The sequence below is a fragment of the Somniosus microcephalus genome, chromosome 10 (genome assembly GCF_052327205.1).
Source record: "Somniosus microcephalus isolate GS21.2 chromosome 10, FLI_Smic_1.0, whole genome shotgun sequence".
Classification (NCBI taxonomy): domain Eukaryota; kingdom Metazoa; phylum Chordata; class Chondrichthyes; order Squaliformes; family Somniosidae; genus Somniosus; species Somniosus microcephalus.
Window position 1 is genome coordinate 183,946,231 of NC_140996.1, and position 26,029 is coordinate 183,972,259.

The following is a 26,029-nucleotide window of genomic DNA, read 5'->3' on the forward strand; positions in this document are numbered from 1 at the left end:
CGTTCCGAGCCATCAGGGAATCTATGGGACAATACCGCTCCTATGCCGTAAGGGGATGCATCACACGCCAGTCTGATTGGTAGTGATGGGTTGTAATGAGCCAAAATTTTCTCGGATGTGATTAAGTCTTTACATTTATGGAAGGCACGTTTACAGTCTTCGTTCCATTTCCAAATCACTCCTGTCTGTAGAAGATCATTAAGAGGGTGTAGAATAGTTGATAAGTTCGGTAAAAATTTATGATAGTAATTTATTAATCCCAGGAATGACCTTAATTGTGAAACATTTTCAGGTGCTGGGGCTTTTATAACTGCTTCAATTTTTTCAGGTGACTTATGCAATCCTTCCTTATTAATTATGTGGCCACAATATGATATCTGATTTTGGAAAAATTCGCACTTGGGGCGATTTGCTCGTAGGCCCCGTTCTTTCAGCCTAGTGAGCACCTGCTCCAAATTGGCAAGGTGCTCGTTGTCGTTTTCTCCTGTTATAAGGATGTCGTCTAGGTAGCATTGAGTCCCTGTAATCCCTTGCAGGACTTGCTCCATAGCTCTTTGCCAGATAGCTGGAGCTGATGCTATTCCAAAAACCAGTCGATTGTACTGGTACAGGCCTTTGTGTGTGTTTATTGTGAGATACTTTTTAGAGGTCTCCTCAACCTCCATCTGTAGATATGCTTGTGCCAAGTCAATTTTTGTGAAACGTTTCCCTCCGGATAGTGAGGCGAAAATATCTTCTATCCTCGGAAGAGGATACTGTACCGTGTGAAGGACCGGGTTTACAGTCACCTTAAAGTCCCCACAGATGTGAATTTTTTTCTGTTCCTCAGAGTTATTTTTCAATGTTTTTTTCATGACTGGAACGATGGGTGTTGCCCATTCGCTCCAATCTATTTTGGATAATACGCCTGCCTTTTCCAAATTCTTCAGCTCTGCCTCGGCTGCCGGACGTATTGCGTATGGCACCGGTCTTGCCTTAAAAAATTTTGGAATTGCTGTATCTTCCACTTTTATTGAGACGGTGATGCCTTTCAAGGTTCCTAGTTTCTCTTGAAACACTTCTTTGGCGTTGGCCAAGATGTCTTTTAATCGTTCAGGTATGATGTCACCATTGTTTTTTTTCTTACTGGTCACCGTCAGTGCCTGAATGGAGTGCCAGTCTAAACGTATCTTCCTTATCCATTCACGTCCCAACAACGGTGGACCACCATCTTGTAGAATGTATAAATACAACTTTTGTATTTCTTTGCCGTTGTATACCACAGGCACCCTTATTTTTCCTTTGGGGTAGACTTTCTGCCCCGTATATGTTTTTAAGATAATGGATGTGTCTTTTAGAGGTATATGCGAAAATAGCCTCTCGTAATCTCGTCGATTTATTACGGTTAGAGCTGATCCTGTATCTAGCTCCATTTTAACTGGGGACCCTGCTATTGTGAGGGTAACCCAAATGGTTTGGTAATCCTCTTTGGCAAGTACATTATGTAATTTGAGACAGCTTAGTCTCTTGTTTCCGGAGTCGCTATCGCTATTCTGGTCTTCGGAGCTATTGTCCGTCATCATTTGTACCTTCCTGTACTTTTCTTTATTGATTTTTTGTTTTCTGTCAGTGGATTTATTTTGTCCAGATTGGCATACCCGTGCAATGTGTCCAATCTTACCACATTGCCTGCATGCTTTGCCCTTGAACCAGCAGTCCCTCTGGTTATGGGTGGATCTGCCGCAGCGATAACATCTTCCGAACTCCTGTGTCATTTTATGGGTGCCGAAGTCCTGTGTCTCTTGTTGTATCTCTGCAGCTCCTTTTGCTGCTGCTTCGTATGATACAGCCATACTGAAAGCTTTGTCCAATGTTAAATCTTTTTCAGAAAGCAGTCTTTTTTGTGTTCCTTCACTTAAGAGACCGCAAACAAATTTGTCTCGAAGATAATCCGATAGTCCTGCTCCGAATTGGCAGTACTTTGATAGCTTTCTTAATTCATTTAGGTAATCAGCGTTACTTTCATTCTTGTGTTGAATTCTCTTGAAGAACTTGAATCGTTCCGCTATCAGCAGCGGTGTTGGGTTTAAATGCTCCTGCAGGGTATCAACAATTTCTTTAAAAGTCTTGTCCTTTGGTTTGGCTGGAGTGATTAAATTTCGTAACAGCCCGTATGTCTTCGCGCCCATTAAGTTCAGAAGTACTGAAGCTTTTTTTTATCTGTTATTCCATTTGCAGTGCAATAAACCTCTACTCTTTCCACGTATGTGGTCCAATCTTCTATTTCGCCATCAAAAGCCTCAATATTACCAGATTTAGGCATTTCAGAAAAGATATGGCGCTTCCCGCGCTTTTTTTTTTCTCTCTGTAGCAACGATATGGCGCTTCCCGCGCTTTCCCGCCGCTGCTACCGATAACAACGCTGTTTTACTGTGGTTTCCGTTTATTCACTGTTGGAGACTCGTTCCCGACGGAGGTCTAAACGCTGACCTGCTTGCCGCGCCGGCCGTCTCTCGAGTGCACCCTCCCAGTCCGTTATTGCTTGCCTCCGATTTCGCTGCCTGTCTCAGCTGTAGAGCCCGCCGCTGGAGCTCCAGCCTGACGCCCAGGAAGGATTAGCGCAGTACCTGTCACCAGCTTGGCCAGCTGGTGAAACCACAGTTTCTCTTCCTTGAGTCTTCTGGACGCTGGAGGAATCGATGTCCTTGAGGTGCTGCCGAATTGCAGGTAAGTCCGTTTCCACTTCGTCGCCACTGTAGTGTCCGTGTGTAGATAAAGACACTGAAGACAGGAGTTGGTTCATAGGTATTTACTAAGCAAGTCTGGGGGGGGGTTTCTAAAGGATATACACAATACACAGGCTTATATAGCCCAAGTGGCAATTACCGGCATTATGCACACCTGGGGCTCTTAAAGGCACATACACCATAATTGCTCTTAAAGGCACATACACCACACACCCGACTTCAATCCACCCGTTTTCGGGGGTTAAAATTACCCCCTAGGGATCGGCCTGATGGTCCTTCTCAGCATCACTTTCAGTGTTTGCATCTTTTCCTTGTGCCTTGATGACCAATACTGAACACAGTGTTCATTTTGCAGTCTGACCAGAGCATTGTACAGTTTCAGTATGCCAATGTCAGATATGTACTTTACTAATTTAACAGTATAGCTCAGCATTCTCTTTGCTTTGTTGATTGCTCTTCTGCAATGACTAGACACCTGGACATAAGTCAGTATTGAGTCTATTATTACTCCAGAATGCTGATTTTTTCCCCCTCACTGGTTTGGTACAATTCATTAGGTAGAGACCCCATTTTTTCTTCCAATGTGTAAGACCTTGAATTTATGTGTATTTAGTTCTGTCTGGCATAGTTCACCCTCTTACAAATATTGTCTAGGTCTGTCTGTAATTCCTTAGCTGCTTTGTCTGATTCCAACTACCTCACTAAGTTAGTATCACCTACAAATTTGGCTATCTTACTCAGCATTGCTGGTTCCAAATTATTTTGTTGGGTCAGAAACAGTAGAGGCCACAACACCAATCGCTGGGGCACTCCACAAGGTATGTCTTCCTGGTCTGACATCACTCCCCTAATTAGTGCCCCAGCATCCTCAGCTAATTCCTAAACCACCAGTAAAGTGTACCTAGGAAATCCAGTGCCTTCAATTTGTGTGGCAGCCTTTCATGTGGAACTTCACCGAAGACTTTCTGGAAATCTGGGGATATTAATTTCAACATTTTTATCTTCTTTCTTGAAAATACCTAGCACGTTGGTTTGTTTCCAATCCAGTGGGACCTCCCCTATATTCACTGACTTGCTCGTTATAACTGTTAGCACTTGATAAATTTTGCCTCAATTCTCACTTATAAATAGCTTGATATCTTACATTGTTGATCATGCTCTCTGTTAAGTCTGTGAATTATTTAGTTAATTAAAACACAGACTAATGAGTAACAATAAAAACAGGTCTTTACTGGTTGGAGGTAGGGACTATACTGAATACAAGATTACTGCACAGTGCTTATATACCGGTGTGTTCACCCCCGGTATTACGTCTACAGCAGCCTGAGAAAGTAGTACATCTCTTAAGGTGGAACAGGCTTAAGCTCTCTTAAGGTGGAACAGGTTACATACACAACACTCCTCCCTTCTTAGCTTTATAGTCATCCCCCCCATTTAACATAACGTAATAACATATATACATATATAACTTCATGTTTAACGTAACATATCACAGATTCAGTCTCTGCGGAAAACAGTTCACAGATTCAATCTCTGTGGTGTAGTCGGTTCACGTTACTCATTCAATAGTCCTTTCATGGATTTAACAGCTTGAACTTCTGAACTGATTTGGCTCCGTTCGGAGGGACCACGTGTGTGATCTGGTAGAGGTGATAATGGTTCAGATGGGTCATCTTCTGTTTTTACTTTTCCTTTTCTGCTTCTTGGAGACTCTCTGGGCTCCATTGTCAGCTGCCACAGCTGCCAGCTGCATGCGCAGTTCCTCCTTCTCTTCCTCCTGTTTCCGTCGTAGAGCCAGCTTCTCCCGATGTTCCGTAGACTTTTGGTGCTCCTCCATGATTTCTGCACTTTGGGAGTCGAAGTTACAAGCTGGGCAGGACAGGACATCGTAATATTCGGTGTCGTCCACCAGGTCATGGTAATATTCGGTGTCGTCCTGAGCTAGACCAGTGAGAGGGTCGTCTATTTCCTCCATACCCAGCTGGACGTTAGCCAGCTCTTGTTCCAAATCCAGACATCTTTCCTGAAGAGACTTCTTCATGTGTACCTCTGCATCCAGCTTTTTCTGGGCTTTCAGCAAGTTGTTTACTAGTGACCTCATTTGTGATTTTAATACTTCAACTTCCTTTGGAGATTGATTGATCGGACTATGCAATCCCTCTACCGGAGCAGCTGTTTCAGCGGTCTGTTGTTCTACATTGACGTGAGTCAGCGTACTTTTGGCATCCAATGGCTGCTCTGTTGCAGTCGTTTCAGTCTGTGTCGTCACATCAGCCATCCCAATGACTTTTGAGAGCTCCGAACCCTTTTCCTTTGAAGATCGCAGCTCGTGTTCAAGTTTTTCCCATTTCAGAGTCTTGTCCCTCAGCATATGAAGGAGTTGGCTGACCGTTAACTCTTCTGACACCAGATTATGGCACGCACCTTCAGAACCTGAATCAGCTTTGATTCGTTCGGCCTCCTCGTGCAGATGGTTGGTGTGCTCCTGCTCCATTTTCTCCATCAGTTGCTTCTGTTGACTTTCCAGATTCTCCCACTCTGTAACAAAGAACTTTTTAATTTCATTCATCTCTTGCTCAAAACGGCGAATCATTTGTTCTAATTGCTGTTGTAGTTTGAAATGGAGTTGAGTTCGAGCCCAGTGTCCCTCAAAAATGTGCATATCAGTAGACTTGACAGACTCAGAATTCTCTGTTAAACTATGTTGTTGTTGCTCAGTGGAATTCTGTGCTGAAACTTTGTCTTTTGCACATGGGTTGGTCTTACCATCATCAGTTCTAGAGTCTGGGCTGATTATCTGCACCGAGTTCTCACTCTTTATGGCTTTTAGCGAATGCCAGTCCATATTTATGTTTCTAAACCACTCCCGGCCTAGTAGTGGTGGACCTCCCTCCGGTAGCACATATAAGTCCATTATTTGACTTCCTTCGCCCTTGTTGGCCACTGCAACCTTTATTGTCCCGATGGGGTACACTCTCTGCCCCGTGTAGGTTGTCAATATAATCTCCGTATCCTGTAGGGGAATATGTTGGAATAACCTTCTGTAATCTTTCTTATTCATGACCGACAATGCCGATCCAGTGTCCAATTCCATTTTTACTTGGACTCCTTCTATCTGAAGAGTAACCCAAATTGTCTGGAGGTCTGCACCCTTACCAACGTTGAGTACCCTTAAGCTAGCCAGTTCAATACTGCTTGCATCTGAATCGGACTCCTGTTCGGCCACCTTGTGTACCTTTGCGTATTTCCCTTGCGGTGACTTCTTGTTGCTGGTCTTCTTCGCTGACCTGCATACTCTAGCTATATGTCCAAGCCTACCACAAGTTCTACATTCTTGGTTTTTAAACCAACACTGGTTCTGATCATGCGTTGTCTTTCCACAACGATAACATTTGCCAGAACTCACACCCAATTTGTGTGCACTGAGCTCCGGTGACCGTAGCTGCATTACTGCCGTGCCTCTCGCTGCGGCTTCGTGTGCTGCTGCCATAGTGACCGCCTTCTCAAGCATCAGCTCATTCTCCTCGAGCAGTCGCTTTTGTGTATCCTGTTTAAATAAACCACACACAAATTTGTCTCGAAGTGCCTCTGTCAGTCCCGTTCCAAACTGGCAATATTTCGCTAATTTACGCAATTCCAGCAAATATTCAGCATTGCTTTCATGCTGTAGCTGCCTTCTGTCGTAAAATTTAAATCGTTCCGCTAGCATCAGCGGCGTGGGGTTTAGATGATCTTTCAGGACAGTAACAATCTCATCGAACGTCTTATCCGCCGGTTCATCTGGTGATAACAGGTGTTTCAATTGCCCGTATGTCTTCGCACCCATTAAATTTAATAATGTTAGAGCTTTATCTTGGTCACGAATTTTATTGGCCTTACAATAATTTTTTACTCTTTCAACATATATGGCCCAATCTTCGAGGTCACTATCAAAGGTGCTAATATTCCCGTGTTTAGGCATTGTAGATTTGCAATTTCTCAGATTTTATTTTCTTTACTTGTTATCAAAGATGGCGGCTTCCCGCTCTTGCCGTCGTCCTCCGCCCACAAAATGGCGGTTTTCCCGCGCTTGGCGGTCTTCACCCGTCCCCCGACGCCGTCTCCCTTCAGCCCCCGAGTGCGGCCCTTATCAGCGGATGCGATCGATGGCCCGGCTGCGCCTCGCACTTGAAAGCGGCCCGGCCCTTATCTGCCGCTCGCTATCGCCCTGTACCTCTCTCTTCCCCAGTCCTGTCTTCTACTCCGGTTCACAAGCTGATGGAGGCTTCAGGGTCCTAATGCCTGTCGCTTCCTGTGGGGTGGTGAGTGGTGAGGTTTGAAACCTCTCTTCAACCGCCGTGGAATAACTGCCGCAGGGTAAGAACCTGACTCGTCGCCAGTGTTAAGTCTGTGAATTATTTAGTTAATTAAAACACAGACTAATGAGTAACAATAAAAACAGGTCTTTACTGGTTGGAGGTAGGGACTATACTGAATACAAGATTACTGCACAGTGCTTATATACCGGTGTGTTCACCCCCGGTATTACGTCTACGGCAGCCTGAGAAAGTAGTACATCTCTTAAGGTGGAACAGGCTTAAGCTCTCTTAAGGTGGAACAGGTTACATACACAACACTCTCTAGGTCATATATAATCTGATATAATTTTATGAACATTTTAATATAATTGAAAAACAATTGTACAGTATTTTGTGTTTGGTGTGCGTTGCCAAATCAATACAATAAATAGTATTATAGAGACACCCAGTGACAAGAATAGGGGGGACTGCACAATAGGGTAGCCAACAGTACAGTGCGCTTAAAAACAGAAAATGCTGAAAATACTCAGCAGGTCAGGCAGCATCTCTGCACAGGGTGTAGAAGGCAATATAAGGCTGGATGAGGTTGCAGAGATAAGATAGGGTGAGGCCAAGGAGGGATTTGAAGATGAATATTTAAAATTGAATGCCTTGTGGGATAGGGAGTCAACACATCTCCAGCAATAGCTTTCTTCCAACCCAAGCACCATTCACTCCAGAGGACAGGAGGACTGGGCGAGCAGGACTTAATGCAGGACAGTTTATGGGCAACTGAGTTTTTGACAACTTGGAGTTTGTGGTGGATGGAAGATGGGAGGTCAGCAAGGAGGACACTGGAGAAATCATGCCTACAGGTGACAAAAGCGTGGGTAAGAGTTTCAGTGGCATAGAGGCTGAAGTAGGATGGAGGTGGACAATGATGCCGAGGGGAAAAAAGGTGCTCTTGGTAATAAATAGGAAGTGGCGCTGAAGCTCAGCTCTGGGTCAAACAGGACACAATGGTTTTACATGGTCTGGTTCAACCTGAGTGAGTGGCCAGGGAACGGGATGGTATCGATAGCAAAGGATCAGTTTATAGCATAGCCCAAAATCAATGGTTTCAGACTTCCTGATGTTCAATTGAGGTAAGTTTTGACTCATCCATGACACTTCACCCATGACAGATGTGCTCACAGGTAGAGGGTGGTGATGGAGAGGTAGAGATGGTGTCGTCAGTGTACATATGGAACTGATGCTATGCCTGTGAATGACATCACAAAGAGGCAGTGTGTAGATAAGGAAGAGGAGGCCCAGAACAAATCCTTGGGGCACTCTGGAATGAATGCTATGTGGGTTGAAAGAAAGTCATTGCTGGAGATGTGCTGGTTTCACTCATACAGGTAGAAGTTGTCCCATGGAGCTGGGCAATGGAGCTGAGAGGCCACAACACATTTGAGGATCGTAGAGAAGAAAAGGAAGTTGGAGATGGGGTGGCTGTTGGAGATGTTGCTGGCTTGAGATGGATTTTTTTTAGGAGAAGTGTGATGGCAGTTTTGAAATGGAGCAGGATGAGGCCTGAGGAAAAGGAGTAATTGATAATGTGAGCTGGCTCATTGGTGCTATATCAGTCCTAAAATCTTATATGGAGCTTTTTACTTTAATGCCATTTCCCTGCCCTTTCCTCATATCCTATAGAGGTAGTACACCAATGAAATGTTTCATGGACAATGTGTAAGCAGCACTTCCAAGTGTATTTTCAAAGAGGAAACGTACTCAAGAAGGCAGTTGAGGCCAATTCATTAAATATATTCAAGAAGGAGTTAGATATATTTCTTAAGGCTAAAGGGATCAAGGGATATGGGGAGAAGGCAGGGACAGGGTACTGAGTTTGGATGATCAGCCATGATCTCATCGAATGGCGGAGCAGGCTCGAGGGGCCGAATGGCCTACTCCTGCTCCTATCTTCTATGTTTCAACTGAATTGTACATAGTCTATTGCGTTAGAAAGGGTGATAACTTCACCACTCCAGGTGTCATTCAGTTATTTCTTGTTTGTGTTTTATACTTCAGAACCACTTATTAGAGTGAGCCTCGGAACAGATATCTTTAAGAGAAGGCCTGTATGCTTACTCCAGTCACATTACGACTATGAACAGTAGGCTGAAGACAATAGTTTGGATTCTTCCTCATTGGCAGGCTTGTGGCACCTTTTTTTACTCAAACTCAATCTCTCAACTCACTTTGCCTGCCACAAAGGCTTTTGTTAGTCTTGAAGAACACTTCACTTAAAGGTACATAGAACCTTCATTTCTCATCATCATGGTGTGCATGATTTCATATGGAGGTAAGTCTCCACGACACTCATTGGCCAGTAACTTGGTCTTCTCTCCCTCAAAAGGGAAAAATGGTGTACAACCATTCCCACAGAAGTCCAACCAGGGGAGGTCAACCGTCACTGAAAACCCTGAGTCGGCAGGAAGAGGTGGCATTAGCTTTAATAGGCAGATATACAGGAAAGACTGTAGGAGAGGGTAAGGTTGGAGGTGAGCTGGCAAAAGAAGTTTGGTAAAAGCTGGCTAAGGCTCATAATACATAGTTTCAGCTTCATCTGCTCTCTCAAAGTATTGCAATGCCCTTACACTCACCCTCTATTTCTTCAAGGGCAAATGCCACTGTGTGCACAGTTAAACAAGATCTTCTGTCTTTCACATCATAAGGGAGGCAGGCCTTGAAGGAAAAAGCCATCCATTTTACTAACTGCTCAGGCATTTCCAGATCCACAGCAGCTGCCACGTCACCACCAACACTGTCTTGACATCTTACTGTGCAAGGATGAACATAGAGACACCATTCACCAGGAATTAGTTGTACAGTTAGAAGAGTTGTCACTGGATGAGTCACTGAACACTAGTGAAAATGAGGGTCTAGAAGTGGAAAAGCAAGAGAGAGAGAAACTAAGAGAAATTTCTCCAGAGAGGGGGGAGAAACAATCATGCCCTTCTGTGGAGTCTAGGGATCCAGATCTCAGGGACCCAGTTTTCAAATGAGCAATGATTCCGAAGGAAATGGAAATGGTTTCCATGCATATGGTTGAGATGATGGATAAGTGGGAGGAGTCAATTACCCGTGACTGCAACAGGAAATTTCTCATGAACTGTAGAACTTCCCAAAGACTGAAAGGTGACAGTGCTGCAATGGATGCTTTAAACAGGACACTTTCACAAAGCTTCCAAGACCTGATGGGGACTATTCAGTCTATGATATTAATGACCATAGACTGTGGCCCCAGTACCCAGTGGGCTGTAAGCATTGAGCACAGCTGTTGCTCTTCTAAGAGTGACAATGGACCCATTTCTTTAATGCCTCTTCGAATATCTTCACGAGGGAATTTCAGACATGGGCCCAGCGTGATGAGGGTCGGGGGGTGGTGGGGGTGCAGTGGCTGCGGAATGGGAGAACAGGCAGGTGTGAAGTCACTTTATTTGGTGAGTCAACCTTTATTTATTGAAGGTTCTGGCTATCTGTTGCTCTATTCTTGCTATGGCTACTGGCTCTCCTCTTCCACTTACTCCTCCTTCTTGTACACCCTATTCGTGCTGTGCAGCTGCCAAAATAAGATCTCTTGATTTATAGACCCTGGTGAATGAGTGTCTACATGTAGGGAATTGATACTCTTAAGAGCCTCTAACCTAACCTCTTCCATGTCTTTAGCCTGCTCCTCTTCAAAATAAAGGTATTCCCATTGAGGAATGTATGCGTGTAGTGGAAGGCAGAACCTTGAGCAGAGCTGGGTAAGAGTAGCAGCACACCACATCCACTGGTTCTCCCTTATCTATTTTACCAGTTACATCCTCAAAAAATTCCAGTAGATTAGTCAAGCATGATTTACCTTTTGTAAATCCATGTTGACTTTGTCCGATCCTGTCACTGCTTTCCAAGTGCACTGCTATTACATCTTTTATAATGGACTCTAGCATTTTCCCCACTACCGATGTCAGGCTTAGCGGTCTATAATTCCCCGCATTTTCTCTGTCACCTTTTTTGAATAGTGGGGTAACATAAGCTACCCTCCAATCCATGGGTACTGTTCCAGAGTCTATTGAGTTCTGGAAGATGACCAGCAATGCATCGACTATTTCTAGGGCCACTTCCTTAAGTACCCTGGGATGTAGATTATCAGGCCCTGGGGATTTATCGGCCTTCAGTCCCATCAATTTTCCTAACACCATTTCCCTACAAATACTGATTTCTTTCAGTTCCACCCTTTCATCAGACCCTATGTTCCCCGGTATTTCTGGGAGGTTATTTGTGTCCTCCTTTGTGAAGACAGAACCAAAATATGTATTTAGTTGGTCTGCCATTTCTTTGTCGGTTCAGTTACATACTGCTCAAGAAACCCATCCCTAATACACTCAATGAACTCATCCTCAAGGCTGCCCTGCCCAATTTGATTTGTCCAGTTAATATGATAGTTAAAATCCCCCATAATTATAGCTGTTCCCTCATTACAAGCCTCAACTATTTCCTGATTAATACTCCGTCCAACAGAGTTGCAACTGTTCGGATGCCTATAGACTACGTCCACTAGTGTTTTTTTCCCCTTATTATTCCTTATCTCCACCCAAACTGTTTCACTATCCTGATCCTTTGACCCAATATCATCATTTCTCTGTATTACAGTGATTCCTTCCTTTATTAACATAGGACACAGGCTTCCAGTCACAAAAGCAACCTTCGACCATCACCCTCTGCCTCCTGCCACTCAGCCAGTTTAGGATCCAACGCGCCAAGGCACCCTGGATCCCATGGGCTCTTACCTTCTTGACCAGTCTCCTATGCGGGACTTTGTCAAAAGCTTTACTGAAGTCCATGTAAACCACATCCACAGCATTTCCCTCATCCACCCCCGTAGTCACCCCCTCGAAAAATTCAATCAGATTTGTCAGACATGATTTACCCTTGACAAAGCCATGCTGACTATCCCCGATTAATCCTTGCCTCTCCAAGTGGAGATTAATTTTGTCCCTCAGAATTTTTTCCAATAATTTCCCCACCACAGATGTTAGACTCACTGGCCTGTAATTCCCTGGTTTATCCCTGCTACCCTTCTTGAATAATGGTACTACGTTAGCTGTTCTCCAGTCCTCTGGTACATCCCCTGTGGCCAGAGAGGTTCTGAAAATTTGTGTCAGAGCCCCTGCAATCTCCTCCTTTGCCTCCCACAGCAGCCTGGGATACATCTCGTCCGGGCCTGGGGATTTATACACTTTTTGGCCTGCTAAAACCGCTAGCACCTCCACCCTCTCGATGCTAATATGTTCAAGTATGTCACAGTCCCCTTGCCCGATTTCTATGTCTGCATCGTCTTTCTCCATAGTGAACACAGATGCAAAAAATCCATTTAAAACCCCGCCTACATCCTCTGGCTCTACACACAGATTGCCACTTTGGTCCCTAATGGGCCCTACCCTTTCCCTGGTTATCCTCTTGCCCTTAATATACTTATAAAACATCTTAGGATTTTCCTTTATTTTGCTCGCCAGTGTTATTTCATGGCCCCTCCTCGCCCTCCTAATTTCTTTTTTAAGTATGCCCCTGCACTTTTTATACTCCTCTAGGGCTTCTTCCGTCTTTAGTCTTTTGTAACTGCCAAAAGCCCCCCTTTTATTTCTAATGCATTTTTGTATATCCCTTGTCATCCAAGGTTCCCTTTGCTTGTTGGTCCCACCCTTGACCTTTACAGGAACATGTTGGCGTTGTACTCTCTCTATTTCCCTTCTGAAAGTCTCCCACTGTTTTGATGTGGATTTTCCTATAAGCAGCTGCTCCCAGTCCACTTTGGCCAGATCCTGCCTTATCATATTAAAATCGGCCTTCCCCCAATTTAGAACCCTTATTTCCGGGCCGTCTTTGTCTTTTTCCATGACCACCTTAAATCTCACCGAATTATGGTCACTGTCGCCAAAATGCTCTCCTACTGACACTTCCACCACTTGCCCAGCTACATTCCCCAGAATTAGGTCCAGTACCGCCCCCTCTCTTGTAGGACTTTCTACATGTTGGCTCAAAAAGCTCTCCTGGATGCACTTTAAGAATTCTGCACCCTCTAAGCCTTTCACACTCTGACTGTCCCAATTTATATTGGGGAAGTTGAAATCCCCCACTATTATTACCCTATTATTTTCGCACTTTTCTGAGATTTGCCTACATATCTGTTCCTCTATCTCCCCCTGACTGTTTGGGGGCCTATAGTACACTCCCAGCAAAGTGCTTGCCCCCTTTTTGTTTTTAAGTTCTACCCATATGACCTCATTAGAGGAACCCGCTAATATATCATCCCTCCTTACAGCAGTAATTGACTCCTTAATTAATATTGCAACACCCCCTCCCCTTTTACACCCCCCTCTGTCTCGCCTGAAGATTCTATACCCCGGAATATTGAGCTGCCAGTCCTGCCCCTCCCTCAACCATGTCTCCGTGATAGCAACAATATCGTACTCCCATGTGTTCAACAACAACTTCAGTTCATCCACCTTATTTGCAAGACTCCTTGCATTAAAATAAATGCCTTCCAGCCCTGCCATATTCTCTTTTGCCTTCACATATTTGCTCTGCCTTCCCAGCTGACTTGTTTTTCCCTCTGTATTTGGCTGTAAATCACCCCCTACTATAGCTCCACTCTGTACCCCAACCCCCTGCCAAGTTAGTTTAAACTCTCCCCAGCAGTGTTAGCAAACCTCCCCGCAAGGATATTGGTTCCCCTCTGGTTCAGGTGTAAACCGTCCGACTTGTACAAGTCCCACCTTTCCCAGAAGCAGACCCAGTGATCCAGGAAACTAAAGCCCTCTCCCCTGCACCATCCCTTTAGCCACGCATTCATCTGTTCTATCTTCCTATTCCTATACTTACTAGCATGTGGCACCGGGAGTAATCCAGAGATTACAACCTTTGAGGTCCTGCTCTTTAATCCTTCACCTAGCTCCCTAAATTCTTGCTGCAGGACCTCATCCCTCTTTTTACCTATGTCGTTGGTACCAATGTGGACCACGACCTCTGGCTGTTCACCCTCCCCCTCCAGAATGCCCTGCAGCCGCTCAGTGACATCCTTGACCCTGGCACCAGGGAGGCAACAAACCATCCTGGATTCACGTCTACGGCCACAGAAACGCCTATCTGTTCCCCTTACTATAGAATCCCCTACCACTATTGCTCTCCCACTCTTTTTCCCCCCTTCCTGGGCAGCAGGAGCACCCCCAGTGCCAGGAAGTTGGCTGCTGCTGCCTTCCCCTGGTGAGTCATCCCCCTCAACAGTATCCAAAGCGGTATACTTGTTTGAAAGGGGGATGTCCGCAGGGGTTCCCTGCACTACCTGCCTGCCTTTGTTGCTCCGCCTGATGGTCACCCCCTGTGCTGCCCTACCCTGAGGCGTGAACAACTCGCTAAACGTGCTATCCACGAGCCTCTCAGCATCGCGCATGCTCCAAAATTCATCCACCCGCAGCTCGAGCGCCACAATGCGGTCTACAAGTAGCTGCAGCTGGATGCATTTCCCGCACACATGGTCGCCAGGGACACTGGCAGCATCCCTGACTTCCCACATAGAGCAGGAGGAGCAGAACACGGGTCTGAACTCTCCTGCCATGACTTACTCCTTTAATTAATTTTTAACATTTATTCAATACCCCAGTTACAGGTATGCTCTAGGGCGCTTTATTTACCAACTATCTACCGACTGGTCTCGGGCCTCGCCGCTCTCCAGTTTTTATACCGGTCTCCCCACGCTGCTCCCGCTGGCCCCGACTGGTCTCGGGCCTCGCCTCTCTCCGGTTTTTATACCGGTCTCACCACGCTGCTCCCGCTGGTCTCTATCCAAGTCAATACCTTGCCCCCCTACCTCAGGGATCGGTGCTGGGTCCCTTGTTGTTTGTGATCTACATAAATGATTTGGATGAGAATGTAAAAGGTATGATCAGTAAGTTCGCAGATGACACGAAAATTGGTGGGGTGGTAAATTGCGAGGAGGAAAGCCTCAGGCTACAGGACGATATAAACGGGTTGGTCAGATGGGCGGAAAAGTGGCAAATGGAATTTAACCCTGAAAAGTGCGAGGTGATGCATTTTGGATGGACAAATAAGGCAAGGGAATACACAATGAGTGGTAGGACCCTAGGAAGTACAGAGGGTCAGAGGGACCTTGGTGTACATGTACATAGATCACTGAAGGCAGCGGAGCAGGTAGATAAGGTGGTTAAAAAGGCATATGGGATACTTGCCTTCATTAGCCGAGGCATAGAATATAAGAGCAGGGAGGTTATGATGGAGCTGTACAAAATGCTGGTGAGGCCACAGCTGGAGTACTGTGTGCAGTTCTGGTCGCCTCACTATAGGAAGGATGTGATTGCTTTGGAGAGGGCGCAGAGAAGATTCACCAGGATGTTACCTGGGATGGAGCGCCTCAGCTATGAAGAGAGGCTGGACAGGCTGGGGTTGTTTTCCTTGGAGCAGAGAAGGCTGAGGGGGGACCTGATTGAGGTGTACAAAATGATGAGGGGCATAGATAGGGTAGATAAAGAGGAACTTTTCCCCTTAGTGGGGGGGTCAATAACAAGGGGGCATAGATTCAGGGTAAGGGGCAGGAGATTTAGAGGGGATTTGAGGAGGAACTTTTTCACCCAGAGGGTGGTTGGAATGTGGAATTCAATGCCTGAAAGGGTGGTAGAGGCAGGAACCCTCACAACATTCAAGAAGCATTTGGATGAGCACTTGAAATGCCATTGCATACAAGGCTATGGACCAAATGCTGGAAAATGGGATTAGACTGGACAGGGATGGATGGGCGGCGCAGACACGATGGGCCGAAGGGCCTCTTTCTGTGCTGTAAAACTCTATGACTCTATAAGTCCTGGCTTGACCCTCCTAGTTCTAAAACAATCCCTAAGCAGGCTAAGAAACAGCAACCTTCAGTAGTCGCATAAAAAAATTACCCTCTCAATATGGAGTCCACTTCGGGGGTATCTTGCAGCAGCTCTTACTGCCACTGATCTGGTGGTGGTGATTGTTTGGGGCATAAATAGAGGGAAAGAGGGCAGAGAGATTAACCACACCCCCTTTACGCTATTTAAATGTGGCAGAATGGGCTTGTGCCGGGTCTTAAAGGATACTGGTGGTTTTTATGGAGGAGAATTTATGTGTTATTTTTCTTGTGGCGGGTTTAAAGCAGGAGCCTTTAAGAAAATATTCTTCTCTGTTAACTTCCCCAAAATTGGGCGGTAACTCAGAAGAGGATCCAGGTCAAAGTTCCCTATTTACAGTCTTGTTGGAGCAGAATTTCATAATGTCATTTAAAGGGGATGTTTCTAGTAAAATGTCTGCTCCCCTAGTTATCTCTAATCAGCACAGTAACATGGACAACTGAAAGGCACCAGTAAATGTAGTTATCTGCTTTCATACCATTGAGTAGTTCTGAAGCAATTCAGTCAAACATCCTTCCCCTTTAATAACACTGCAAAACCAGTTTTTCAGGATATTTTACTTGTATTAAGAGCCCCTGTGTTGTGCGCACAAGTGCTACATTTTACAGTGGTGAATAGGAAAACTAGCTGATATGCAGCTTTAAAAGTATGACTTCTTTAAAAAGAATTTGTTTCTGTAAACAATAAAAATGTGCCACAGCAGTGTGACTATTAGTGTAGTGCTTACAGTACAGTACTGCTTTGGTTATAACTTTACTGCTGCTAAGTATTCATAATCTTTGATTACGGAAGTTTAATCCAACAAGGAACGTCTCTGCTGAAAAAGAAAGAGCAGCATTATCCCAGCACACCCACTGATAACACACCCAAGGTTCCATTTAAACACTGTGCTGGTTAACCTTTGGACTCCCTGGACTCTGCTTTTCTGCTTGCAGGCTTTCTATAAAGTGTGAAACTGCACAAACACTATTGTTTGGGGAACATTATTATTGAAGGAAATGACAGTCATGCAGTGAAATCAAAGCAGGAAAGAAGGATTTCCCAGATAAACAGAACAAGCCAATAGAGTTCATGGCACAACTCACATGATGTCAGTAATATTTTATATTGTCGGTTTTGTCTAGCCATGGCAATTCACAGCCACCCAGCACCACTGGGTCTGCAAGAATATAGAAAACTCAAAATACAGCTACAGACAAAAAAAAAGAGAGGAACTCAAAAGTAATTGAGAATCAACGGCCAAAAAAAACAAATGCAGAACAAAATTTAGGAGCAGATTATGGGGTGGAAATTGCATAGCGCAGACCTGTTGGCATGAACCGGGCACAAGGAACAATCCCTGTGCTGGGGTAGCTAGGCCCAAGGCCTGATCTAAATTTCAATTAGATCGGCGAGCTGCGGACACCCAGGCAGCTCACCTCATCTTTCGATTAGGCACTTTACAGCCTTCTGGACTCAACATCGAGTTCAACAATTTGAGACCATAACCTCTGCCCCTACACTTTTTTCCCTTTTTTTCCCATTTTTTCTCTCTCTCTCACATGGCAGCTGTCGATCATTCTGCCATCGCCATTTACACTTCATCTAGAGCCATCTTTTGTTTTTTAACTTGTCCCATTACCATCTCCTTTTGCTGTGCACCATCATCCCTTTTGTCTCTTAATCTCCCCTGCCTTCCATCCTATCACAGACCTTCCCTTTTGTTCTTTCCTCCCCTCCCCCCTCTCCCTGCCCCTGCACTTGCTTAAAAACCTGTTCCATCTCTAACTTTTTCCAGTTCTGACGAAGGGTCATCGACCTGAAACGTTAACTCTGTTTCTCTCTCCACAGATGCTGCATGACCTGCTGAGTATTTCCAGCATTTTCTGTTTTTAGCTCACTGGTGAAGTGGACATCAATTTTGGGCTGTTGCAATAACAGGTAGGTTCTGGGAGAGGGGAGGGCAGAGGTGATCATGGGGGGGGGGGAGGCGATCGGTGTGGGGTGGGAGAACGATTGGGAGAGGCAATTGGGAGAGCGGATGAGACGATTGGGAGGGGGCTGAGCGAGGGCTGGCAACGGACGGTCTTCGGGACTGCAGTGAAGCCGAGTGGAGCACTCCTACTCACTCTGGCTTCCCAGGAAGGGCTTTGTTTTGAATCTTTTTTAAAGCACTTACCTCTCGTTGGCAGTCGCGGGAGTCGGTGAAGCTTGACGCCTGTCCCGCTCATACTGACGAATTTTGAAAAGGGGGTCCTAATTGACATATTCAAAGCCTAGGATGCATAAAAAATTGGTCCCACGAATTTAGCAGTGGGATCAACGCCTGCTAAGTTGGTATGCTTTATGCCTGTTTTATGCCCGAAAAATATTATCAATCTTTACCCCATTACTTTAAATATGCTCAAATTCTTCTATTTGTTCAATAAATGCAGTCCGTTTCTCAGCCAATCATTAGTCACTTAATTTATACCAAAAAACACTATCCTTCCAGACTGCGCATGGAGTTGAAGTGCTTGGATGAACTGAGGGAAGTCCGAACGTCCAAGTTGATGGATCGGTGGGGGAGGATTATCCATTTTTACGTGTCATTTCCCTGTGCTCTGCAGGAACTCTCGTGGTATCTTTGAAGAAGAGAAGATAATTTACAGTGAATGCACTGTAATAAATTGTACCATAACTAAATAAAGGTGTTTTTTTGCCCACCCATCAAAATGTTATTTTAGGGATATCACAGTCTCAGGGCTCCAAATTGGTGCACCATGGAGCAGTAGGATGTGGGCTTGTACCTGTGATTTCCATATGGTGAGAAGACCCTGGAAAAAGCTAGGTTACTTTGTACAGTAAAGAGGTTAAATTGCAGGGATACAATCATAGTCACACAGCAGGCAGCAGGGCAGAACTAGTTCATTAAATGCTGACTATCCAAGGTATATATAGCTGGTCCTATGGAATATTACTGTAAAATAAAGTAAATTAGTTATAAAGACTAGAGAGAGCAGACACAGACAGAAGCTTCCCCCTTCACAAAGACAGAGAAACAGAGAGGAGTGATCCAGGGAGACACATTGACTTCAGTGGAAAAGAAAAATCAGGCATAGTGTAAAATGGGCTTCCGATTCACTATCAGGCCATTTCACGCAACTGGCGTAGAACAATTTCACCAAAAAGAAATGCTCAGAGCAGCAAATAAACAGATATAACTTAACCACTGGACATTCATTCTGCAACTATAGCTACATTTCATTTACGTTACTTGTTAACTTTATTAACTCTTTAGGGTTAATCTTTAGGAAACATGTAGCAGCAGTGCTGGTGGGCTTAGACCTGCTGGTTGTGGAGAAAGCTTCCTCCCCACATAACTTTAGAGTTTCCTCAACATCTTGTTCTAAAGTATGGTGGCAAACTGAGGTTTGAGGTAGTGGTGCCCCAAGGTAAGGGTTGGCTCAGCTTTCGGGTTCCCCAGGACAAACAACGAGATTCCAAACGACAAACCACAGGGCTCAGTACTAGGTCCTTTGCTTTTGTGATATACATCAATGATTTAGACTTCAATGATTAAGAAGTTTGCAGATGATACAAAAATTGGCTGTGTGGTTGATAGTGAGGAAGAAAGCTGTAGACTGCAGGAAGATATCAATGGACTGGTCAAGTGGGCAGAAAAGTGGAAAATGGAATTCAATCCAGAGAAGTGTGAGGTAATGCATTTGGGGAGGGATAACAAGACAAGGGAATACACAATAAATGGTAGGATACTGAGAAGTGTAGAGGAACAGAAGGACCTTGGAGTGCATGTCTGCAGATCCCTGGAGGTAGCAGGATAGGTAGATAAGATGGTTAAGAAGGCATACGAGATACTTTCTTTTATTAGCCGAGGCATAGAATATAAGAGCAGGGGGGTTATGCTAGAACTATATAAAACACTAGTTAGGCCACAGCTGGAGTACTGTGTACAGTTCTGGTCACCACATTACAGGAAAGATGTGATTGTACTAGAGAGGGTACAGAGGAGATTTACGAGGATGTTCATAGAATCATAGAAATCTACAGCATAGAAGGAGGCCATTTGGCCCATCTTGTCCACGCCGGCCGACAAAGAGCTATCCAGCCTAATTGCACTTTCTCGCACTTGGTCCATAGCCTTGTAGGTTATGGCACTTCAAGTGCATATCCATGTACTTTTTAAATGTGACGAGGGTCTCTGCCTCTACCACCCTTTCAGGCAGTGAGTTCCAGACCCCCACCACCGTCTGGCTGCAAGAAATTCTCCTCAAATCCCCTCTAAACCTCCGACCAATTACTTTAAATCTATGCCCCCTGGTCATTGACCCTTCTGCTAAGGGAAATAGGTCCTTCCTATCCACTCCATCTAGGCCCCTCATAATTAAATACACCTCAATTAGGTCTCCCCTCAGCCTCCTCTGTTCCAAAGAAAACAACCCCAGCCTATCCAATCTTTCCTCATAGCTAAAATTCCCCAGCCCAGGCAACATCCTTGTAAATCTCCTCTGCACCCCCTCTAGTGCAATCACATCCTTCCTGTAATGTGGTGACCAGCACTGTATGCCTTACTCTAGCTGCGGCCTATCTAGTGTTTTTTACAGTTCAAGCATAACCTCCCTGCTCTTATATTCTATGCCTTGGCTAACAAAGGCAAGTATCCCGTATGCCTTCTTTACCACCTTATCTACCTGTCCTGCTACCTTCAGGGATCTGTGGACATGCACTCCAAGGTCCCTCTGATCTTCTACACTACTCAGTGTCCTACCATTTATAGTGTATTCCCTTGCCTTGTTAGCCCTCCCCAAATACATTACCTCACACTTCTCCAGATGTGAATTCCATTTGCCACTGTTCTGCCCACCTGACCAGTCCATTGATATCTTCCTGCAGTCTGCAGCTTTCTTCTTCATTATCAACCACACGGCCAATTTTTGTATCATCTGCAAACTTCTTAATCATACTTTCTACATTCAAGTCCAAATCATTGATATATACCACAAAAAGCAAAGGACCCAGTACTGAGCCCTGTGGAACCCCACTGGAAACAGCCTTCAGTCACAAAAACACCCTTCGACCAGTACCCTTTGTTTCCTGCCTCTGAGCTATTTTTGGATCCAACATGCCACTTTCCCTTGGATCCCATGGGCTTTTAGTATCATAAGAACATAAGAAATAGGAGCAGGAGTAGGCCAATCGGCCCCTCGAGCCTGCTCCGCCATTTAATAAGATCATGGCTGATCTGATCCTAACCGCCAATCTACTATCACAGAACCATCTCCTGAATGTAACAGAATTAGACACATGAAATAGGAGCAGGATCAGGCTACACGGCCCCTGGGCCCGCTCCGCTACCCACAGGGCCATGTCCGATCCGAACCTAAACTCATGTCCAAATTCCTGCCCGCTCCCCGTAACCCTTAATTCCCTTTACTTCTAGGAAACTGTCTATTTCTGTTTTAAATTTATGTAATGATGTAGCTTCTACAGCTTTTTGGGGCAGCATATTCCATGGACCTACCACCCTCTGAGTGAAGTAGTTCCTCCTCATCTCAGTTTTGAAAGAGCAGCCCCTTATTCTAAGACTATGCCCCCTAGTTCTAGTTTCACCCATCATCGGGAACATCCTCCCCGCATCCACCCGATCCAACCCCTTCACAATCTTATATGTTTCAATAAGATCGCCTCTCATTCTTCTGAACTCCAATGAATAGAGTCCCAATCTACTCAACCTCTCCTCATATGTCCATCCCCTCATCCCCGGGATTAACCGAGTGAACCTTCTTTGTACTGACTCGAGAGCAAGTATGTCTTTTCTTAAGTATGGACACTAAAACTGTATGCAGTATTCCAGGTGCGGTCTCACCAATACCTTGTACAACTGAAGCAATACCTCCCTATTTTTATATTCTATCCCCCTAGCAATGAAAGCCAACATTCCATTGGCATTTTTAATCACTTGCTGCACCTGCATACTAAACTTTTGAGTTTCGTGCACCAGGACCCCCAGATCCCTTTGTACTTCAGTACTTTCCAGTTTCTTGCCATTAAGATAATAGCTTGCTCTACGAATTTTCCTGCCAAAGTGCATAACCTCACACTTTCCAGTATTGTATTCCATCTGCCAAATCTCTGCCCACTTACTTAGCCTGTCTATGTCCCCTTGCAGGTTTTTTATGTCCTCCTCACTCACTACTTTCCCTCCCATCTTAGTATCATCTGCAAACTTTGATATGTTACACTTGGTCCCCTCCTCCAAATCGTTAATATAGATTGTAAAGAGTTGGGGACCCAGCACTGACCCCTGCGGAACACCACTAGTTACTGATTGCCATTCTGAGAATGAACCATTTATCCCAACTCTCTGCCTCCTGTTAGATAGCCAATCCTCTATCCATGCCAGAATATTACCCCCAATCCCGTGATTTTTTATCTTAAGCAATAATCTTTTGTGTGGCGCACCTTGTCAAATGCCTTTTGGAAGTCTAAATACACTACGTCCACTGGTTCCCCTTTATCCACCCTATATGTTACTTCCTCAAAGAACTCCAGCAAATTTGTCAAACATGAGTTCCCCTTCATAAAACCATGCTGACTTTGTCCTATTAAATGATGATTATCCAAATGTCCTGTTACTGTCTCCTTAATAATGGACTCCAAAATTTTACCTACCACAGATGTTAGGCTAACCGGTCTATAGTTTCCAGCCTTCTGTCTACTGCCCTTTTTAAATAAGGGTGTTACATGAGCAGTTTTCCAGTCTGCCGGGACCTTTGCTGAGTCCAGGGAGTTTTGGAAAATTATTACCAATGCATCCACAATCCCTACCGCCACTTCCCTTAAGACCCTAGGATGTAAGCCATCAGGTGCAGGTGATTTATCCACCTTGAGTCCCATTATTTTACCGAGTACCACTTCCTTAGTGATTTTGATCGTGTTTAGCTCCTCCCCCCCTATAGCCCCCTGTTTGTCCAGTGTTGGGATATTCTTAGTGTCTTCTACTGTAAAGACTGATACAAAATATTCATTCAGTGTTTTTGCCATCTCCATATTTCCCACCATTAATTTCCCAGTCTCATCCTCTAAGGGACCAACATTTACTTTAGCCACCCTTTTTCTTTTTATATAACTATAATAACTCTTACTATCTGTTTTTATATTTTTTGCTAATTTACTTTCATAATCTATCTTCCCTTTCTTAATCAATCTTTTTGTTATTTTTTGCTGTCTTTTAAAGTTTTCCCAATCCTCTATCTTCCCACTAGATTTGGCTACCTTATATGCCCTTGTTTTTAGTCGAATACTATCCTTAATTTCTTTACTTAGCCACGGATGGCTGTCTTTTCTTTTACACCCTTTTCTTCTCAGTGGAATATATATTTTTTGGAAGTTGTAAAATAACTCCTTAAATGTACACCACTGATCATGTATCATCTTACCCTTTAATCTATTTTCCCAATCCACTCTACTCAATTCCGCTCTCATACCTTCATAGTCTCCTTTATTCAAGCTTAGCACGCTTGTTTGAGATCCAACCTTCTCACCCTCTAATTGAATATGGAATTCAACCATGTTATGGTCACTCATTCCAAGGGGATCCTTTACTAGGACATTTTTAATTAATCCTGTCTCGTTACACAGGACCAGATCTAAGGTTGCTTGCCCCCTGGTCGGTTCAGTTACATACTGCTCAAGAAACCCATCCCTAATACACTCAATGAACTCATCCTCAAGGCAGCCCTGCCCAATTTGATTTGTCCAATTAATATGATAGTTAAAATCCCCCATAATTATAGATGTTCCCTTATTACAAGCCTCAACTATTTCCTGATTGATACTCCGTCCAACATAGTTGCAACTGTTCGGAGGCCTATAGACTACGCCCACTAGTGTTTTTTTCCCCTTATTATTCCTTACCTCCACCCAAACTGTTTCATTATCCTGATCTTTTGACCCAATATAATTTCTCTGTATTACAGTGATTCCTTCCTTTATTAACATAACCACCCCACCTCCCCTTCCTTCCTGCCTGTCCTTCCTGATCGTTAAATAACCTGGTATGTTTAATTCCCAGGCATTGTCACCCTGCAGCCATGTTTCTGTAATGGCCACAAGATCATACCCATATGTAGTTATTTGTGCCATTAACTCGTCTATTTTGTTACGAATGCTACGTGCATTCAGATAGAGAACTTTCAAATATGTTTTGTGACACTTAGTTCCTGCTTTTGCCCTTTTTATTTCTTTACCTTTTACTCCATACCTTCTGCCCCTTCCTGACACGCTCTGGTTTTTAATTTCCCCACTGCTACCTAAGTATCTGACCTCTGTTGTCATTTTTATTATTTGCTCTCTGGGAACCTCCCCCCGCACTAGTTAGTTTAAAGCCCTCTCTACAGCCCTAGTTATATGATCCGCCAGGACTCTAGTCCCAGCACTGGCCAAGTGAAGCCTGTCCCAACGGAACAGCTCCCTCCTGCCCCAGTACTGGTGCCAGTGTCCCAGGAAGCAAAACCCATTTCTCCCACACCAGTCTTTGAGCCACGCATTTAACTCTCTAATTTTATTTGTCCTAGCCAAATTCGCTCGTGGCTCAGGTAATAATCCAGAGATTATTACCCTTGTGGTTCTGTTTTTTAATTTGACCCCTAGCTGCTCATACTCCTTTAACAGAACCGGCTTCCTAGTCCTATCTACGTCGTTTGTACCAACATGGACCACGACAACTGGATCCACCCCCTCCCACTGCAAGTTTCTTTCCAGCCCAGAGGAGATGTCCTTAACCCTGGCACCGGGTAGGCAACACAGCCTTCGGGACTCTCGCTCTCGGCTGCAGAGAACTCTATCTATCCCCCTAATAATAGTATCCCCTACCACTACAACATTTCTAGTTACTCCCCCCTCTTGAATGGACCCCCGTTCCACGGTGCTGTGGCCAGGTTGCTCATCCTCCCTGCAGTCCCTGCTCCCGTCCCCAGAGGGAGTAAGAACCTCGAACCTGCTGGACAAGAGCAAGGGCTGCGGCTCCTCCAGCTCTACCTCCTGGATCCCCGTACCTGCCTCACTTGTAGTCACACCGTCCTGTCCCTGACCATGGGCTACATCTGAATTAATTAACTTCATAGGTGTGATCACCTCCTGATACACAGAGTCCAGGTATTTCTCCCCCTCCCTGATGTGTCGCAGTGTCTGAAGCTCAGACTCCAGCTGATCAACACGGAGCTGGAGTACCTGTAGCAGCAGACACTTGTCACAGACGTAATCACCATGAGCCTCAATGGGGTTCACCGGCTCCCACATCTCGCAACAGTAACACATCACCTGCTCCATTCTATGTAATTAATTAAATTTTTTATTATTAGTTATGGATACCCTCTGCCCGATTATAGATGCTAGTATCCCCTTTAATTAATTGGATTTAATTTAAATCAATCCCTCTAATTACACCAGTTAAATGGTTTACCAACAGTCACTCTGCACCAGAACGGCCTTATTAACTACAACCCACACAGTTAAAGTTTGAAAAGAGCACCTAACACCCCACTTACCCTAACTCACACACTTACCCAAACTCACAGCACTCTCTGCTGACTTGCACTCAGTGCTTGCTCGCAGTAGCCTGGTCTTTTTATACTGTTTGTTTGTTTACAGCCAAATGAGTCACCCCTGCTGATTGGTTAGAAAACTGGTTTCCACTGCCTGCTGTGCCAATTTACTCCTACTGCAGTGTAACCTTGTTTTACTCTTCTTAAACCAACAGAATCCCAAATATTTAACTTTTCCCCTTTACTTAAACTGCTTAAGTAATCTTATCAAGAATGATTTAAAGAGAAATAACAATTAAAGAACTCACACACCTACCCAAACTCACAGCACTCTCTGCTGACTCGCACTCAGTGCTTGCTCGCACTAGCCTGGTCTTTTTATACTGTTTGTTTGTTTACAGCCAAATGAGTCACCCCTGCTGATTGGTTAGAAAACTGGTTTCCACTGCCTGCTGTGCCAATTTACTCCTACTGCAGTGTAACCTTGTTTTACTCTTCTTAAACCAACAGAATCCCAAATATTTAACTTT

At 44.6% G+C, this 26,029-nt stretch overlaps 1 long non-coding RNA gene across 4 annotated transcripts in view; it reads left to right on the forward strand.

Annotated features, from left to right (window-relative positions):
- LOC147111921 (uncharacterized) overlaps positions 1-18,682 on the forward strand; it is a 37,377-nt gene extending 18,695 nt beyond the window's left edge. For 3 of the 4 annotated variants that reach the window (XR_015079773.1, XR_015079774.1, XR_015079772.1), the window contains exons 2-3: positions 17,806-17,895; positions 18,449-18,681. This is a non-coding gene — a long non-coding RNA (uncharacterized LOC147111921). Of the gene's footprint in view, positions 1-9,073; positions 9,295-17,805; positions 17,896-18,448 lie in introns of all 4 variants that reach the window. The other variant, XR_015079771.1, reaches the window with a different exon arrangement.
- Positions 18,683-26,029: the final 7,347 nt, after the last annotated feature.